At 54.4% G+C, this 15,895-nt stretch overlaps 18 non-coding genes across 18 annotated transcripts; all 18 read left to right on the plus strand.

Moving 5' to 3' along the window:
- Positions 1-202: 202 nt before the first annotated feature.
- LOC138563686 (U5 spliceosomal RNA) lies at positions 203-318 on the plus strand. Its single transcript, XR_011299661.1, has one exon. It is a non-coding gene; the product is annotated as a U5 spliceosomal RNA (small nuclear RNA).
- A 776-nt stretch (positions 319-1,094) lies between these two features.
- Positions 1,095-1,210, plus strand: LOC138565029 (U5 spliceosomal RNA). The gene has a single exon (XR_011300950.1). It is a non-coding gene; the product is annotated as a U5 spliceosomal RNA (small nuclear RNA).
- Positions 1,211-2,009: 799 nt separating this feature from the next.
- LOC138563687 (U5 spliceosomal RNA) lies at positions 2,010-2,125 on the plus strand. The gene has a single exon (XR_011299662.1). It is a non-coding gene; the product is annotated as a U5 spliceosomal RNA (small nuclear RNA).
- A 776-nt stretch (positions 2,126-2,901) lies between these two features.
- Positions 2,902-3,017, plus strand: LOC138563688 (U5 spliceosomal RNA). The gene has a single exon (XR_011299663.1). It is a non-coding gene; the product is annotated as a U5 spliceosomal RNA (small nuclear RNA).
- Positions 3,018-3,821: 804 nt separating this feature from the next.
- LOC138563689 (U5 spliceosomal RNA) lies at positions 3,822-3,937 on the plus strand. Its single transcript, XR_011299665.1, has one exon. It is a non-coding gene; the product is annotated as a U5 spliceosomal RNA (small nuclear RNA).
- A 776-nt stretch (positions 3,938-4,713) lies between these two features.
- On the plus strand, positions 4,714-4,829 carry LOC138565030 (U5 spliceosomal RNA). Its single transcript, XR_011300951.1, has one exon. It is a non-coding gene; the product is annotated as a U5 spliceosomal RNA (small nuclear RNA).
- A 799-nt stretch (positions 4,830-5,628) lies between these two features.
- On the plus strand, positions 5,629-5,744 carry LOC138563690 (U5 spliceosomal RNA). Its single transcript, XR_011299666.1, has one exon. It is a non-coding gene; the product is annotated as a U5 spliceosomal RNA (small nuclear RNA).
- A 776-nt stretch (positions 5,745-6,520) lies between these two features.
- Positions 6,521-6,636, plus strand: LOC138563691 (U5 spliceosomal RNA). The gene has a single exon (XR_011299667.1). It is a non-coding gene; the product is annotated as a U5 spliceosomal RNA (small nuclear RNA).
- Positions 6,637-7,441: 805 nt separating this feature from the next.
- Positions 7,442-7,557, plus strand: LOC138563692 (U5 spliceosomal RNA). Its single transcript, XR_011299668.1, has one exon. It is a non-coding gene; the product is annotated as a U5 spliceosomal RNA (small nuclear RNA).
- Positions 7,558-8,362: 805 nt separating this feature from the next.
- On the plus strand, positions 8,363-8,478 carry LOC138563693 (U5 spliceosomal RNA). The gene has a single exon (XR_011299669.1). It is a non-coding gene; the product is annotated as a U5 spliceosomal RNA (small nuclear RNA).
- Positions 8,479-9,254: 776 nt separating this feature from the next.
- Positions 9,255-9,370, plus strand: LOC138563695 (U5 spliceosomal RNA). The gene has a single exon (XR_011299670.1). It is a non-coding gene; the product is annotated as a U5 spliceosomal RNA (small nuclear RNA).
- Positions 9,371-10,146: 776 nt separating this feature from the next.
- Positions 10,147-10,262, plus strand: LOC138565031 (U5 spliceosomal RNA). The gene has a single exon (XR_011300952.1). It is a non-coding gene; the product is annotated as a U5 spliceosomal RNA (small nuclear RNA).
- A 799-nt stretch (positions 10,263-11,061) lies between these two features.
- Positions 11,062-11,177, plus strand: LOC138563696 (U5 spliceosomal RNA). The gene has a single exon (XR_011299671.1). It is a non-coding gene; the product is annotated as a U5 spliceosomal RNA (small nuclear RNA).
- A 776-nt stretch (positions 11,178-11,953) lies between these two features.
- LOC138563698 (U5 spliceosomal RNA) lies at positions 11,954-12,069 on the plus strand. Its single transcript, XR_011299673.1, has one exon. It is a non-coding gene; the product is annotated as a U5 spliceosomal RNA (small nuclear RNA).
- Positions 12,070-12,874: 805 nt separating this feature from the next.
- Positions 12,875-12,990, plus strand: LOC138563699 (U5 spliceosomal RNA). Its single transcript, XR_011299674.1, has one exon. It is a non-coding gene; the product is annotated as a U5 spliceosomal RNA (small nuclear RNA).
- A 776-nt stretch (positions 12,991-13,766) lies between these two features.
- Positions 13,767-13,882, plus strand: LOC138563700 (U5 spliceosomal RNA). Its single transcript, XR_011299676.1, has one exon. It is a non-coding gene; the product is annotated as a U5 spliceosomal RNA (small nuclear RNA).
- A 776-nt stretch (positions 13,883-14,658) lies between these two features.
- On the plus strand, positions 14,659-14,774 carry LOC138565032 (U5 spliceosomal RNA). Its single transcript, XR_011300953.1, has one exon. It is a non-coding gene; the product is annotated as a U5 spliceosomal RNA (small nuclear RNA).
- Positions 14,775-15,573: 799 nt separating this feature from the next.
- Positions 15,574-15,689, plus strand: LOC138563701 (U5 spliceosomal RNA). The gene has a single exon (XR_011299677.1). It is a non-coding gene; the product is annotated as a U5 spliceosomal RNA (small nuclear RNA).
- The last annotated feature ends 206 nt before the right edge of the window (positions 15,690-15,895 follow it).

Here is a 15,895-nt window from a genome sequence, read left to right on the forward strand (position 1 = left end):
TACCCACAATCCCCTGCCAGGTTTCATGACTTTGGATGGGATTGCTTGCAAATAAAGTCATTCTGCCACGGGTTCGGAGCCCGATGGCATTCTCCATTCGCTTCATCTCAAAAAGCGTCATCGTGTGCACTGCTTCACTAAGTCACCCTGAGCTAGTGAGGTGTTGCATTTTTTGCGGCCGCAGTCGGGGCCACTAGAGCGCATACTCTGGTTTCTCTTCAAACCGAATAAATCTTTCGCCTTTTACTAAAGATTTCCGTGGAGAGGAACATTAAAGAGTTTCACTCAATTTTTTGAAGCCCTGCCAAGTGCAGGGTTACCTATGCTGGTTAAAAAAAAAAAGAAACAGAGCAAATGAAAGCGCAAAGCCTGCTTTTCAGCTGTTGGCTTGCACCCCCCAGCTGTCAGTCAGCCTTTGCAGGGGTCCTTGCAGCACAGCCAGGCTGATGCCTTGCAGTGGTAGCCAGAGGGGGGAGCCTTTAGCTAATGCTTGCTGCTGTCGCCACCTGCTGGTGAGCCAGCAGAGGCTGGCTCCAAGCTAGCATCCAGGAGGATATGGCCCCAGTGGGCAGGGGTTTGGGCCCGGGCCCCGATCGGCTGACGAACGCCTGACAAACGCCGTCCTTTGCCCGCTGGCAGCCCAGGAGGCCCAGCACCCGTGCAAGACAGGGTGAGGGCGGAAAATGACCCCTGTGTCCTGAGAAAGGAGAGAGCGGGCTGCTTCTTCAACATCCTGGGGGAGGAGCCCCATCTCTGGGGCCCAAAAGAAAATCTCACGCCTGCCTCCCAGAAGCCCTAGACCTTATGTAAACGAGGGGAGTCCTCAAGCAAAAGCAGACTCTGCCTGCCTTTTGGCCAATGTTACATGGCCTGCGGTCTGGAGAAATTTGCATACCCACAATCCCCTGCCAGGTTTCATGACTTTGGATGGGATTGCTTGCAAATAAAGTCATTCTGCCACGGGTTCGGAGCCCGATGGCATTCTCCATTCGCTTCATCTCAAAAAGCGTCATCGTGTGCACTGCTTCACTAAGTCACCCTGAGCTAGTGAGGTGTTGCATTTTTTGCGGCCGCAGTCGGGGCCACTAGAGCGCATACTCTGGTTTCTCTTCAAACCGAATAAATCTTTCGCCTTTTACTAAAGATTTCCGTGGAGAGGAACATTAAAGAGTTTCACTCAATGTTTTGAAGCCCTGCCAAGTGCAGGGTTACCTATGCTGGTTAAAAAGAAACAGAGCAAATGAAAGCGCAAAGCCTGCTTTTCAGCTGTTGGCTTGCACCCCCCAGCTGTCAGTCAGCCTTTGCAGGGGTCCTCGCAGCACAGCCAGGCTGATGCCTTGCAGTGGTAGCCAGAGGGGGGAGCCTTTAGCTAATGCTTGCTGCTGTCGCCACCTGCTGGTGAGCCAGCAGAGGCTGGCTCCAAGCTAGCATCCAGGAGGATATGGCCCCAGTGGGCAGGGGTTTGGGCCCGGGCCCCGATCGCCTGACAAACGCCTGACAAACGCCGTCCTTTGCCCGGCGGGCTTTGCCCTGGCGGGCAAAAGAACCTGGCAGCCCAGGAGGCCCAGCACCCGTGCAAGACAGGGTGAGGGCGGAAAATGACCCCTGTGTCCTGAGAAAGGAGAGAGCGGGCTGCTTTTTCAACATCCTGGGGGAGGAGCCCCATCTCTGGGGCCCAAAAGAAAATCTCACGCCTGCCTCCCAGAAGCCCTAGACCTTATGTAAACGAGGGGAGTCCTCAGGCAAAGGCAGACTCTGCCTGCCTTTTGGCCAATGTCACATGGCCTGCGGTCTGGAGAAATTTGCATACCCACAATCCCCTGCCAGGTTTCATGACTTTGGATGGGATTGCTTGCAAATAAAGTCATTCTGCCACGGGTTCGGAGCCCGATAGCATTCTCCATTCGCTTCATCTCAAAAAGCGTCATCGTGTGCACTGCTTCACTAAGTCACCCTGAGCTAGTGAGGTGTTGCATTTTTTGCGGCCGCAGTCGGGGCCACTAGAGCGCATACTCTGGTTTCTCTTCAAACCGAATAAATCTTTCGCCTTTTACTAAAGATTTCCGTGGAGAGGAACATTAAAGAGTTTCACTCAATTTTTTGAAGCCCTGCCAAGTGCAGGGTTACCTATGCTGGTTAAAAAAAAAAAGAAACAGAGCAAATGAAAGCGCAAAGCCTGCTTTTCAGCTGTTGGCTTGCACCCCCCAGCTGTCAGTCAGCCTTTGCAGGGGTCCTCGCAGCACAGCCAGGCTGATGCTTTGCAGTGGTAGCCAGAGGGGGGAGCCTTTAGCTAATGCTTGCTGCTGTCGCCACCTGCTGGTGAGCCAGCAGAGGCTGGCTCCAAGCTAGCATCCAGGAGGATATGGCCCCAGTGGGCAGGGGTTTGGGCCCGGGCCCCGATCGGCTGACGAACGCCTGACAAACGCCGTTCTTTGCCCGCTGGCAGCCCAGGAGGCCCAGCACCCGTGCAAGACAGGGTGAGGGCGGAAAATGATCCCTGTGTCCTGAGAAAGGAGAGAGCGGGCTGCTTCTTCAACATCCTGGGGGAGGAGCCCCATCTCTGGGGCCCAAAAGAAAATCTCACGCCTGCCTCCCAGAAGCCCTAGACCTTATGTAAACGAGGGGAGTCCTCAGGCAAAGGCAGACTCTGCCTGCCTTTTGGCCAATGTCACATGGCCTGCGGTCTGGAGAAATTTGCATACCCACAATCCCCTGCCAGGTTTCATGACTTTGGATGGGATTGCTTGCAAATAAAGTCATTCTGCCACGGGTTCGGAGCCCGATAGCATTCTCCATTCGCTTCATCTCAAAAAGCGTCATTGTGTGCACTGCTTCACTAAGTCACCCTGAGCTAGTGAGGTGTTGCATTTTTTGCGGCCGCAGTCGGGGCCACTAGAGCGCATACTCTGGTTTCTCTTCAAACCGAATAAATCTTTCGCCTTTTACTAAAGATTTCCGTGGAGAGGAACATTAAAGAGTTTCACTCAATTTTTTGAAGCCCTGCCAAGTGCAGGGTTACCTATGCTGGTTAAAAAAAAAAGAAACAGAGCAAATGAAAGCGCAAAGCCTGCTTTTCAGCTGTTGGCTTGCACCCCCCAGCTGTCAGTCAGCCTTTGCAGGGGTCCTCGCAGCACAGCCAGGCTGATGCCTTGCAGTGGTAGCCAGAGGGGGGAGCCTTTAGCTAATGCTTGCTGCTGTTGCCACCTGCTGGTGAGCCAGCAGAGGCTGGCTCCAAGCTAGCATCCAGGAGGATATGGCCCCAGTGGGCAGGGGTTTGGGCCCGGGCCCCGATCGGCTGACGAACGCCTGACAAACGCCGTCCTTTGCCCGGCGGGCTTTGCCCTGGCGGGCAAAAGAACCTGGCAGCCCAGGAGGCCCAGCACCCGTGCAAGACAGGGTGAGGGCGGAAAATGACCCCTGTGTCCTGAGAAAGGAGAGAGCGGGCTGCTTTTTCAACATCCTGGGGGAGGAGCCCCATCTCTGGGGCCCAAAAGAAAATCTCACGCCTGCCTCCCAGAAGCCCTAGACCTTATGTAAACGAGGGGAGTCCTCAGGCAAAGGCAGACTCTGCCTGCCTTTTGGCCAATGTCACATGGCCTGCGGTCTGGAGAAATTTGCATACCCACAATCCCCTGCCAGGTTTCATGACTTTGGATGGGATTGCTTGCAAATAAAGTCATTCTGCCACGGGTTCGGAGCCCGATAGCATTCTCCATTCGCTTCATCTCAAAAAGCGTCATCGTGTGCACTGCTTCACTAAGTCACCCTGAGCTAGTGAGGTGTTGCATTTTTTGCGGCCGCAGTCGGGGCCACTAGAGCGCATACTCTGGTTTCTCTTCAAACCGAATAAATCTTTCGCCTTTTACTAAAGATTTCCGTGGAGAGGAACATTAAAGAGTTTCACTCAATTTTTTGAAGCCCTGCCAAGTGCAGGGTTACCTATGCTGGTTAAAAAAAAAAAGAAACAGAGCAAATGAAAGCGCAAAGCCTGCTTTTCAGCTGTTGGCTTGCACCCCCCAGCTGTCAGTCAGCCTTTGCAGGGGTCCTTGCAGCACAGCCAGGCTGATGCCTTGCAGTGGTAGCCAGAGGGGGGAGCCTTTAGCTAATGCTTGCTGCTGTCGCCACCTGCTGGTGAGCCAGCAGAGGCTGGCTCCAAGCTAGCATCCAGGAGGATATGGCCCCAGTGGGCAGGGGTTTGGGCCCGGGCCCCGATCGGCTGACGAACGCCTGACAAACGCCGTCCTTTGCCCGCTGGCAGCCCAGGAGGCCCAGCACCCGTGCAAGACAGGGTGAGGGCGGAAAATGACCCCTGTGTCCTGAGAAAGGAGAGAGCGGGCTGCTTCTTCAACATCCTGGGGGAGGAGCCCCATCTCTGGGGCCCAAAAGAAAATCTCACGCCTGCCTCCCAGAAGCCCTAGACCTTATGTAAACGAGGGGAGTCCTCAAGCAAAAGCAGACTCTGCCTGCCTTTTGGCCAATGTTACATGGCCTGCGGTCTGGAGAAATTTGCATACCCACAATCCCCTGCCAGGTTTCATGACTTTGGATGGGATTGCTTGCAAATAAAGTCATTCTGCCACGGGTTCGGAGCCCGATGGCATTCTCCATTCGCTTCATCTCAAAAAGCGTCATCGTGTGCACTGCTTCACTAAGTCACCCTGAGCTAGTGAGGTGTTGCATTTTTTGCGGCCGCAGTCGGGGCCACTAGAGCGCATACTCTGGTTTCTCTTCAAACCGAATAAATCTTTCGCCTTTTACTAAAGATTTCCGTGGAGAGGAACATTAAAGAGTTTCACTCAATGTTTTGAAGCCCTGCCAAGTGCAGGGTTACCTATGCTGGTTAAAAAGAAACAGAGCAAATGAAAGCGCAAAGCCTGCTTTTCAGCTGTTGGCTTGCACCCCCCAGCTGTCAGTCAGCCTTTGCAGGGGTCCTCGCAGCACAGCCAGGCTGATGCCTTGCAGTGGTAGCCAGAGGGGGGAGCCTTTAGCTAATGCTTGCTGCTGTCGCCACCTGCTGGTGAGCCAGCAGAGGCTGGCTCCAAGCTAGCATCCAGGAGGATATGGCCCCAGTGGGCAGGGGTTTGGGCCCGGGCCCCGATCGCCTGACAAACGCCTGACAAACGCCGTCCTTTGCCCGGCGGGCTTTGCCCTGGCGGGCAAAAGAACCTGGCAGCCCAGGAGGCCCAGCACCCGTGCAAGACAGGGTGAGGGCGGAAAATGACCCCTGTGTCCTGAGAAAGGAGAGAGCGGGCTGCTTTTTCAACATCCTGGGGGAGGAGCCCCATCTCTGGGGCCCAAAAGAAAATCTCACGCCTGCCTCCCAGAAGCCCTAGACCTTATGTAAACGAGGGGAGTCCTCAGGCAAAGGCAGACTCTGCCTGCCTTTTGGCCAATGTCACATGGCCTGCGGTCTGGAGAAATTTGCATACCCACAATCCCCTGCCAGGTTTCATGACTTTGGATGGGATTGCTTGCAAATAAAGTCATTCTGCCACGGGTTCGGAGCCCGATAGCATTCTCCATTCGCTTCATCTCAAAAAGCGTCATCGTGTGCACTGCTTCACTAAGTCACCCTGAGCTAGTGAGGTGTTGCATTTTTTGCGGCCGCAGTCGGGGCCACTAGAGCGCATACTCTGGTTTCTCTTCAAACCGAATAAATCTTTCGCCTTTTACTAAAGATTTCCGTGGAGAGGAACATTAAAGAGTTTCACTCAATTTTTTGAAGCCCTGCCAAGTGCAGGGTTACCTATGCTGGTTAAAAAAAAAAAGAAACAGAGCAAATGAAAGCGCAAAGCCTGCTTTTCAGCTGTTGGCTTGCACCCCCCAGCTGTCAGTCAGCCTTTGCAGGGGTCCTCGCAGCACAGCCAGGCTGATGCTTTGCAGTGGTAGCCAGAGGGGGGAGCCTTTAGCTAATGCTTGCTGCTGTCGCCACCTGCTGGTGAGCCAGCAGAGGCTGGCTCCAAGCTAGCATCCAGGAGGATATGGCCCCAGTGGGCAGGGGTTTGGGCCCGGGCCCCGATCGGCTGACGAACGCCTGACAAACGCCGTTCTTTGCCCGCTGGCAGCCCAGGAGGCCCAGCACCCGTGCAAGACAGGGTGAGGGCGGAAAATGATCCCTGTGTCCTGAGAAAGGAGAGAGCGGGCTGCTTCTTCAACATCCTGGGGGAGGAGCCCCATCTCTGGGGCCCAAAAGAAAATCTCACGCCTGCCTCCCAGAAGCCCTAGACCTTATGTAAACGAGGGGAGTCCTCAGGCAAAGGCAGACTCTGCCTGCCTTTTGGCCAATGTCACATGGCCTGCGGTCTGGAGAAATTTGCATACCCACAATCCCCTGCCAGGTTTCATGACTTTGGATGGGATTGCTTGCAAATAAAGTCATTCTGCCACGGGTTCGGAGCCCGATAGCATTCTCCATTCGCTTCATCTCAAAAAGCGTCATCGTGTGCACTGCTTCACTAAGTCACCCTGAGCTAGTGAGGTGTTGCATTTTTTGCGGCCGCAGTCGGGGCCACTAGAGCGCATACTCTGGTTTCTCTTCAAACCGAATAAATCTTTCGCCTTTTACTAAAGATTTCCGTGGAGAGGAACATTAAAGAGTTTCACTCAATTTTTTGAAGCCCTGCCAAGTGCAGGGTTACCTATGCTGGTTAAAAAAAAAAAGAAACAGAGCAAATGAAAGCGCAAAGCCTGCTTTTCAGCTGTTGGCTTGCACCCCCCAGCTGTCAGTCAGCCTTTGCAGGGGTCCTCGCAGCACAGCCAGGCTGATGCCTTGCAGTGGTAGCCAGAGGGGGGAGCCTTTAGCTAATGCTTGCTGCTGTTGCCACCTGCTGGTGAGCCAGCAGAGGCTGGCTCCAAGCTAGCATCCAGGAGGATATGGCCCCAGTGGGCAGGGGTTTGGGCCCGGGCCCCGATCGGCTGACGAACGCCTGACAAACGCCGTCCTTTGCCCGGCGGGCTTTGCCCTGGCGGGCAAAAGAACCTGGCAGCCCAGGAGGCCCAGCACCCGTGCAAGACAGGGTGAGGGCGGAAAATGACCCCTGTGTCCTGAGAAAGGAGAGAGCGGGCTGCTTTTTCAACATCCTGGGGGAGGAGCCCCATCTCTGGGGCCCAAAAGAAAATCTCACGCCTGCCTCCCAGAAGCCCTAGACCTTATGTAAACGAGGGGAGTCCTCAGGCAAAGGCAGACTCTGCCTGCCTTTTGGCCAATGTCACATGGCCTGCGGTCTGGAGAAATTTGCATACCCACAATCCCCTGCCAGGTTTCATGACTTTGGATGGGATTGCTTGCAAATAAAGTCATTCTGCCACGGGTTCGGAGCCCGATAGCATTCTCCATTCGCTTCATCTCAAAAAGCGTCATCGTGTGCACTGCTTCACTAAGTCACCCTGAGCTAGTGAGGTGTTGCATTTTTTGCGGCCGCAGTCGGGGCCACTAGAGCGCATACTCTGGTTTCTCTTCAAACCGAATAAATCTTTCGCCTTTTACTAAAGATTTCCGTGGAGAGGAACATTAAAGAGTTTCACTCAATTTTTTGAAGCCCTGCCAAGTGCAGGGTTACCTATGCTGGTTAAAAAAAAAAAGAAACAGAGCAAATGAAAGCGCAAAGCCTGCTTTTCAGCTGTTGGCTTGCACCCCCCAGCTGTCAGTCAGCCTTTGCAGGGGTCCTCGCAGCACAGCCAGGCTGATGCTTTGCAGTGGTAGCCAGAGGGGGGAGCCTTTAGCTAATGCTTGCTGCTGTCGCCACCTGCTGGTGAGCCAGCAGAGGCTGGCTCCAAGCTAGCATCCAGGAGGATATGGCCCCAGTGGGCAGGGGTTTGGGCCCGGGCCCCGATCGGCTGACGAACGCCTGACAAACGCCGTCCTTTGCCCGGCGGGCTTTGCCCTGGCGGGCAAAAGAACCTGGCAGCCCAGGAGGCCCAGCACCCGTGCAAGACAGGGTGAGGGCGGAAAATGACCCCTGTGTCCTGAGAAAGGAGAGAGCGGGCTGCTTTTTCAACATCCTGGGGGAGGAGCCCCATCTCTGGGGCCCAAAAGAAAATCTCACGCCTGCCTCCCAGAAGCCCTAGACCTTATGTAAACGAGGGGAGTCCTCAGGCAAAGGCAGACTCTGCCTGCCTTTTGGCCAATGTCACATGGCCTGCGGTCTGGAGAAATTTGCATACCCACAATCCCCTGCCAGGTTTCATGACTTTGGATGGGATTGCTTGCAAATAAAGTCATTCTGCCACGGGTTCGGAGCCCGATAGCATTCTCCATTCGCTTCATCTCAAAAAGCGTCATCGTGTGCACTGCTTCACTAAGTCACCCTGAGCTAGTGAGGTGTTGCATTTTTTGCGGCCGCAGTCGGGGCCACTAGAGCGCATACTCTGGTTTCTCTTCAAACCGAATAAATCTTTCGCCTTTTACTAAAGATTTCCGTGGAGAGGAACATTAAAGAGTTTCACTCAATTTTTTGAAGCCCTGCCAAGTGCAGGGTTACCTATGCTGGTTAAAAAAAAAAAGAAACAGAGCAAATGAAAGCGCAAAGCCTGCTTTTCAGCTGTTGGCTTGCACCCCCCAGCTGTCAGTCAGCCTTTGCAGGGGTCCTCGCAGCACAGCCAGGCTGATGCTTTGCAGTGGTAGCCAGAGGGGGGAGCCTTTAGCTAATGCTTGCTGCTGTCGCCACCTGCTGGTGAGCCAGCAGAGGCTGGCTCCAAGCTAGCATCCAGGAGGATATGGCCCCAGTGGGCAGGGGTTTGGGCCCGGGCCCCGATCGGCTGACGAACGCCTGACAAACGCCGTTCTTTGCCCGCTGGCAGCCCAGGAGGCCCAGCACCCGTGCAAGACAGGGTGAGGGCGGAAAATGATCCCTGTGTCCTGAGAAAGGAGAGAGCGGGCTGCTTCTTCAACATCCTGGGGGAGGAGCCCCATCTCTGGGGCCCAAAAGAAAATCTCACGCCTGCCTCCCAGAAGCCCTAGACCTTATGTAAACGAGGGGAGTCCTCAGGCAAAGGCAGACTCTGCCTGCCTTTTGGCCAATGTTACATGGCCTGCGGTCTGGAGAAATTTGCATACCCACAATCCCCTGCCAGGTTTCATGACTTTGGATGGGATTGCTTGCAAATAAAGTCATTCTGCCACGGGTTCGGAGCCCGATGGCATTCTCCATTCGCTTCATCTCAAAAAGCGTCATCGTGTGCACTGCTTCACTAAGTCACCCTGAGCTAGTGAGGTGTTGCATTTTTTGCGGCCGCAGTCGGGGCCACTAGAGCGCATACTCTGGTTTCTCTTCAAACCGAATAAATCTTTCGCCTTTTACTAAAGATTTCCGTGGAGAGGAACATTAAAGAGTTTCACTCAATTTTTTGAAGCCCTGCCAAGTGCAGGGTTACCTATGCTGGTTAAAAAAAAAAAGAAACAGAGCAAATGAAAGCGCAAAGCCTGCTTTTCAGCTGTTGGCTTGCACCCCCCAGCTGTCAGTCAGCCTTTGCAGGGGTCCTTGCAGCACAGCCAGGCTGATGCCTTGCAGTGGTAGCCAGAGGGGGGAGCCTTTAGCTAATGCTTGCTGCTGTCGCCACCTGCTGGTGAGCCAGCAGAGGCTGGCTCCAAGCTAGCATCCAGGAGGATATGGCCCCAGTGGGCAGGGGTTTGGGCCCGGGCCCCGATCGGCTGACGAACGCCTGACAAACGCCGTCCTTTGCCCGCTGGCAGCCCAGGAGGCCCAGCACCCGTGCAAGACAGGGTGAGGGCGGAAAATGACCCCTGTGTCCTGAGAAAGGAGAGAGCGGGCTGCTTCTTCAACATCCTGGGGGAGGAGCCCCATCTCTGGGGCCCAAAAGAAAATCTCACGCCTGCCTCCCAGAAGCCCTAGACCTTATGTAAACGAGGGGAGTCCTCAAGCAAAAGCAGACTCTGCCTGCCTTTTGGCCAATGTTACATGGCCTGCGGTCTGGAGAAATTTGCATACCCACAATCCCCTGCCAGGTTTCATGACTTTGGATGGGATTGCTTGCAAATAAAGTCATTCTGCCACGGGTTCGGAGCCCGATGGCATTCTCCATTCGCTTCATCTCAAAAAGCGTCATCGTGTGCACTGCTTCACTAAGTCACCCTGAGCTAGTGAGGTGTTGCATTTTTTGCGGCCGCAGTCGGGGCCACTAGAGCGCATACTCTGGTTTCTCTTCAAACCGAATAAATCTTTCGCCTTTTACTAAAGATTTCCGTGGAGAGGAACATTAAAGAGTTTCACTCAATGTTTTGAAGCCCTGCCAAGTGCAGGGTTACCTATGCTGGTTAAAAAGAAACAGAGCAAATGAAAGCGCAAAGCCTGCTTTTCAGCTGTTGGCTTGCACCCCCCAGCTGTCAGTCAGCCTTTGCAGGGGTCCTCGCAGCACAGCCAGGCTGATGCCTTGCAGTGGTAGCCAGAGGGGGGAGCCTTTAGCTAATGCTTGCTGCTGTCGCCACCTGCTGGTGAGCCAGCAGAGGCTGGCTCCAAGCTAGCATCCAGGAGGATATGGCCCCAGTGGGCAGGGGTTTGGGCCCGGGCCCCGATCGCCTGACAAACGCCTGACAAACGCCGTCCTTTGCCCGGCGGGCTTTGCCCTGGCGGGCAAAAGAACCTGGCAGCCCAGGAGGCCCAGCACCCGTGCAAGACAGGGTGAGGGCGGAAAATGACCCCTGTGTCCTGAGAAAGGAGAGAGCGGGCTGCTTTTTCAACATCCTGGGGGAGGAGCCCCATCTCTGGGGCCCAAAAGAAAATCTCACGCCTGCCTCCCAGAAGCCCTAGACCTTATGTAAACGAGGGGAGTCCTCAGGCAAAGGCAGACTCTGCCTGCCTTTTGGCCAATGTCACATGGCCTGCGGTCTGGAGAAATTTGCATACCCACAATCCCCTGCCAGGTTTCATGACTTTGGATGGGATTGCTTGCAAATAAAGTCATTCTGCCACGGGTTCGGAGCCCGATAGCATTCTCCATTCGCTTCATCTCAAAAAGCGTCATCGTGTGCACTGCTTCACTAAGTCACCCTGAGCTAGTGAGGTGTTGCATTTTTTGCGGCCGCAGTCGGGGCCACTAGAGCGCATACTCTGGTTTCTCTTCAAACCGAATAAATCTTTCGCCTTTTACTAAAGATTTCCGTGGAGAGGAACATTAAAGAGTTTCACTCAATTTTTTGAAGCCCTGCCAAGTGCAGGGTTACCTATGCTGGTTAAAAAAAAAAAGAAACAGAGCAAATGAAAGCGCAAAGCCTGCTTTTCAGCTGTTGGCTTGCACCCCCCAGCTGTCAGTCAGCCTTTGCAGGGGTCCTCGCAGCACAGCCAGGCTGATGCTTTGCAGTGGTAGCCAGAGGGGGGAGCCTTTAGCTAATGCTTGCTGCTGTCGCCACCTGCTGGTGAGCCAGCAGAGGCTGGCTCCAAGCTAGCATCCAGGAGGATATGGCCCCAGTGGGCAGGGGTTTGGGCCCGGGCCCCGATCGGCTGACGAACGCCTGACAAACGCCGTTCTTTGCCCGCTGGCAGCCCAGGAGGCCCAGCACCCGTGCAAGACAGGGTGAGGGCGGAAAATGATCCCTGTGTCCTGAGAAAGGAGAGAGCGGGCTGCTTCTTCAACATCCTGGGGGAGGAGCCCCATCTCTGGGGCCCAAAAGAAAATCTCACGCCTGCCTCCCAGAAGCCCTAGACCTTATGTAAACGAGGGGAGTCCTCAGGCAAAGGCAGACTCTGCCTGCCTTTTGGCCAATGTCACATGGCCTGCGGTCTGGAGAAATTTGCATACCCACAATCCCCTGCCAGGTTTCATGACTTTGGATGGGATTGCTTGCAAATAAAGTCATTCTGCCACGGGTTCGGAGCCCGATAGCATTCTCCATTCGCTTCATCTCAAAAAGCGTCATCGTGTGCACTGCTTCACTAAGTCACCCTGAGCTAGTGAGGTGTTGCATTTTTTGCGGCCGCAGTCGGGGCCACTAGAGCGCATACTCTGGTTTCTCTTCAAACCGAATAAATCTTTCGCCTTTTACTAAAGATTTCCGTGGAGAGGAACATTAAAGAGTTTCACTCAATTTTTTGAAGCCCTGCCAAGTGCAGGGTTACCTATGCTGGTTAAAAAAAAAAAGAAACAGAGCAAATAAAAGCGCAAAGCCTGCTTTTCAGCTGTTGGCTTGCACCCCCCAGCTGTCAGTCAGCCTTTGCAGGGGTCCTCGCAGCACAGCCAGGCTGATGCCTTGCAGTGGTAGCCAGAGGGGGGAGCCTTTAGCTAATGCTTGCTGCTGTTGCCACCTGCTGGTGAGCCAGCAGAGGCTGGCTCCAAGCTAGCATCCAGGAGGATATGGCCCCAGTGGGCAGGGGTTTGGGCCCGGGCCCCGATCGGCTGACGAACGCCTGACAAACGCCGTCCTTTGCCCGGCGGGCTTTGCCCTGGCGGGCAAAAGAACCTGGCAGCCCAGGAGGCCCAGCACCCGTGCAAGACAGGGTGAGGGCGGAAAATGACCCCTGTGTCCTGAGAAAGGAGAGAGCGGGCTGCTTTTTCAACATCCTGGGGGAGGAGCCCCATCTCTGGGGCCCAAAAGAAAATCTCACGCCTGCCTCCCAGAAGCCCTAGACCTTATGTAAACGAGGGGAGTCCTCAGGCAAAGGCAGACTCTGCCTGCCTTTTGGCCAATGTCACATGGCCTGCGGTCTGGAGAAATTTGCATACCCACAATCCCCTGCCAGGTTTCATGACTTTGGATGGGATTGCTTGCAAATAAAGTCATTCTGCCACGGGTTCGGAGCCCGATAGCATTCTCCATTCGCTTCATCTCAAAAAGCGTCATCGTGTGCACTGCTTCACTAAGTCACCCTGAGCTAGTGAGGTGTTGCATTTTTTGCGGCCGCAGTCGGGGCCACTAGAGCGCATACTCTGGTTTCTCTTCAAACCGAATAAATCTTTCGCCTTTTACTAAAGATTTCCGTGGAGAGGAACATTAAAGAGTTTCACTCAATTTTTTGAAGCCCTGCCAAGTGCAGGGTTACCTATGCTGGTTAAAAAAAAAAAGAAACAGAGCAAATGAAAGCGCAAAGCCTGCTTTTCAGCTGTTGGCTTGCACCCCCCAGCTGTCAGTCAGCCTTTGCAGGGGTCCTCGCAGCACAGCCAGGCTGATGCTTTGCAGTGGTAGCCAGAGGGGGGAGCCTTTAGCTAATGCTTGCTGCTGTCGCCACCTGCTGGTGAGCCAGCAGAGGCTGGCTCCAAGCTAGCATCCAGGAGGATATGGCCCCAGTGGGCAGGGGTTTGGGCCCGGGCCCCGATCGGCTGACGAACGCCTGACAAACGCCGTTCTTTGCCCGCTGGCAGCCCAGGAGGCCCAGCACCCGTGCAAGACAGGGTGAGGGCGGAAAATGATCCCTGTGTCCTGAGAAAGGAGAGAGCGGGCTGCTTCTTCAACATCCTGGGGGAGGAGCCCCATCTCTGGGGCCCAAAAGAAAATCTCACGCCTGCCTCCCAGAAGCCCTAGACCTTATGTAAACGAGGGGAGTCCTCAGGCAAAGGCAGACTCTGCCTGCCTTTTGGCCAATGTTACATGGCCTGCGGTCTGGAGAAATTTGCATACCCACAATCCCCTGCCAGGTTTCATGACTTTGGATGGGATTGCTTGCAAATAAAGTCATTCTGCCACGGGTTCGGAGCCCGATGGCATTCTCCATTCGCTTCATCTCAAAAAGCGTCATCGTGTGCACTGCTTCACTAAGTCACCCTGAGCTAGTGAGGTGTTGCATTTTTTGCGGCCGCAGTCGGGGCCACTAGAGCGCATACTCTGGTTTCTCTTCAAACCGAATAAATCTTTCGCCTTTTACTAAAGATTTCCGTGGAGAGGAACATTAAAGAGTTTCACTCAATTTTTTGAAGCCCTGCCAAGTGCAGGGTTACCTATGCTGGTTAAAAAAAAAAAGAAACAGAGCAAATGAAAGCGCAAAGCCTGCTTTTCAGCTGTTGGCTTGCACCCCCCAGCTGTCAGTCAGCCTTTGCAGGGGTCCTTGCAGCACAGCCAGGCTGATGCCTTGCAGTGGTAGCCAGAGGGGGGAGCCTTTAGCTAATGCTTGCTGCTGTCGCCACCTGCTGGTGAGCCAGCAGAGGCTGGCTCCAAGCTAGCATCCAGGAGGATATGGCCCCAGTGGGCAGGGGTTTGGGCCCGGGCCCCGATCGGCTGACGAACGCCTGACAAACGCCGTCCTTTGCCCGCTGGCAGCCCAGGAGGCCCAGCACCCGTGCAAGACAGGGTGAGGGCGGAAAATGACCCCTGTGTCCTGAGAAAGGAGAGAGCGGGCTGCTTCTTCAACATCCTGGGGGAGGAGCCCCATCTCTGGGGCCCAAAAGAAAATCTCACGCCTGCCTCCCAGAAGCCCTAGACCTTATGTAAACGAGGGGAGTCCTCAAGCAAAAGCAGACTCTGCCTGCCTTTTGGCCAATGTTACATGGCCTGCGGTCTGGAGAAATTTGCATACCCACAATCCCCTGCCAGGTTTCATGACTTTGGATGGGATTGCTTGCAAATAAAGTCATTCTGCCACGGGTTCGGAGCCCGATGGCATTCTCCATTCGCTTCATCTCAAAAAGCGTCATCGTGTGCACTGCTTCACTAAGTCACCCTGAGCTAGTGAGGTGTTGCATTTTTTGCGGCCGCAGTCGGGGCCACTAGAGCGCATACTCTGGTTTCTCTTCAAACCGAATAAATCTTTCGCCTTTTACTAAAGATTTCCGTGGAGAGGAACATTAAAGAGTTTCACTCAATGTTTTGAAGCCCTGCCAAGTGCAGGGTTACCTATGCTGGTTAAAAAGAAACAGAGCAAATGAAAGCGCAAAGCCTGCTTTTCAGCTGTTGGCTTGCACCCCCCAGCTGTCAGTCAGCCTTTGCAGGGGTCCTCGCAGCACAGCCAGGCTGATGCCTTGCAGTGGTAGCCAGAGGGGGGAGCCTTTAGCTAATGCTTGCTGCTGTCGCCACCTGCTGGTGAGCCAGCAGAGGCTGGCTCCAAGCTAGCATCCAGGAGGATATGGCCCCAGTGGGCAGGGGTTTGGGCCCGGGCCCCGATCGCCTGACAAACGCCTGACAAACGCCGTCCTTTGCCCGGCGGGCTTTGCCCTGGCGGGCAAAAGAACCTGGCAGCCCAGGAGGCCCAGCACCCGTGCAAGACAGGGTGAGGGCGGAAAATGACCCCTGTGTCCTGAGAAAGGAGAGAGCGGGCTGCTTTTTCAACATCCTGGGGGAGGAGCCCCATCTCTGGGGCCCAAAAGAAAATCTCACGCCTGCCTCCCAGAAGCCCTAGACCTTATGTAAACGAGGGGAGTCCTCAGGCAAAGGCAGACTCTGCCTGCCTTTTGGCCAATGTCACATGGCCTGCGGTCTGGAGAAATTTGCATACCCACAATCCCCTGCCAGGTTTCATGACTTTGGATGGGATTGCTTGCAAATAAAGTCATTCTGCCACGGGTTCGGAGCCCGATAGCATTCTCCATTCGCTTCATCTCAAAAAGCGTCATCGTGTGCACTGCTTCACTAAGTCACCCTGAGCTAGTGAGGTGTTGCATTTTTTGCGGCCGCAGTCGGGGCCACTAGAGCGCATACTCTGGTTTCTCTTCAAACCGAATAAATCTTTCGCCTTTTACTAAAGATTTCCGTGGAGAGGAACATTAAAGAGTTTCACTCAATTTTTTGAAGCCCTGCCAAGTGCAGGGTTACCTATGCTGGTTAAAAAAAAAAAGAAACAGAGCAAATGAAAGCGCAAAGCCTGCTTTTCAGCTGTTGGCTTGCACCCCCCAGCTGTCAGTCAGCCTTTGCAGGGGTCCTCGCAGCACAGCCAGGCTGATGCTTTGCAGTGGTAGCCAGAGGGGGGAGCCTTTAGCTAATGCTTGCTGCTGTCGCCACCTGCTGGTGAGCCAGCAG

Source organism: Ambystoma mexicanum, chromosome 1q (genome assembly GCF_040938575.1).
Source record: "Ambystoma mexicanum isolate Mex_15411 chromosome 1q, UKY_AmexF1_1, whole genome shotgun sequence".
NCBI lineage: Eukaryota > Metazoa > Chordata > Amphibia > Caudata > Ambystomatidae > Ambystoma > Ambystoma mexicanum.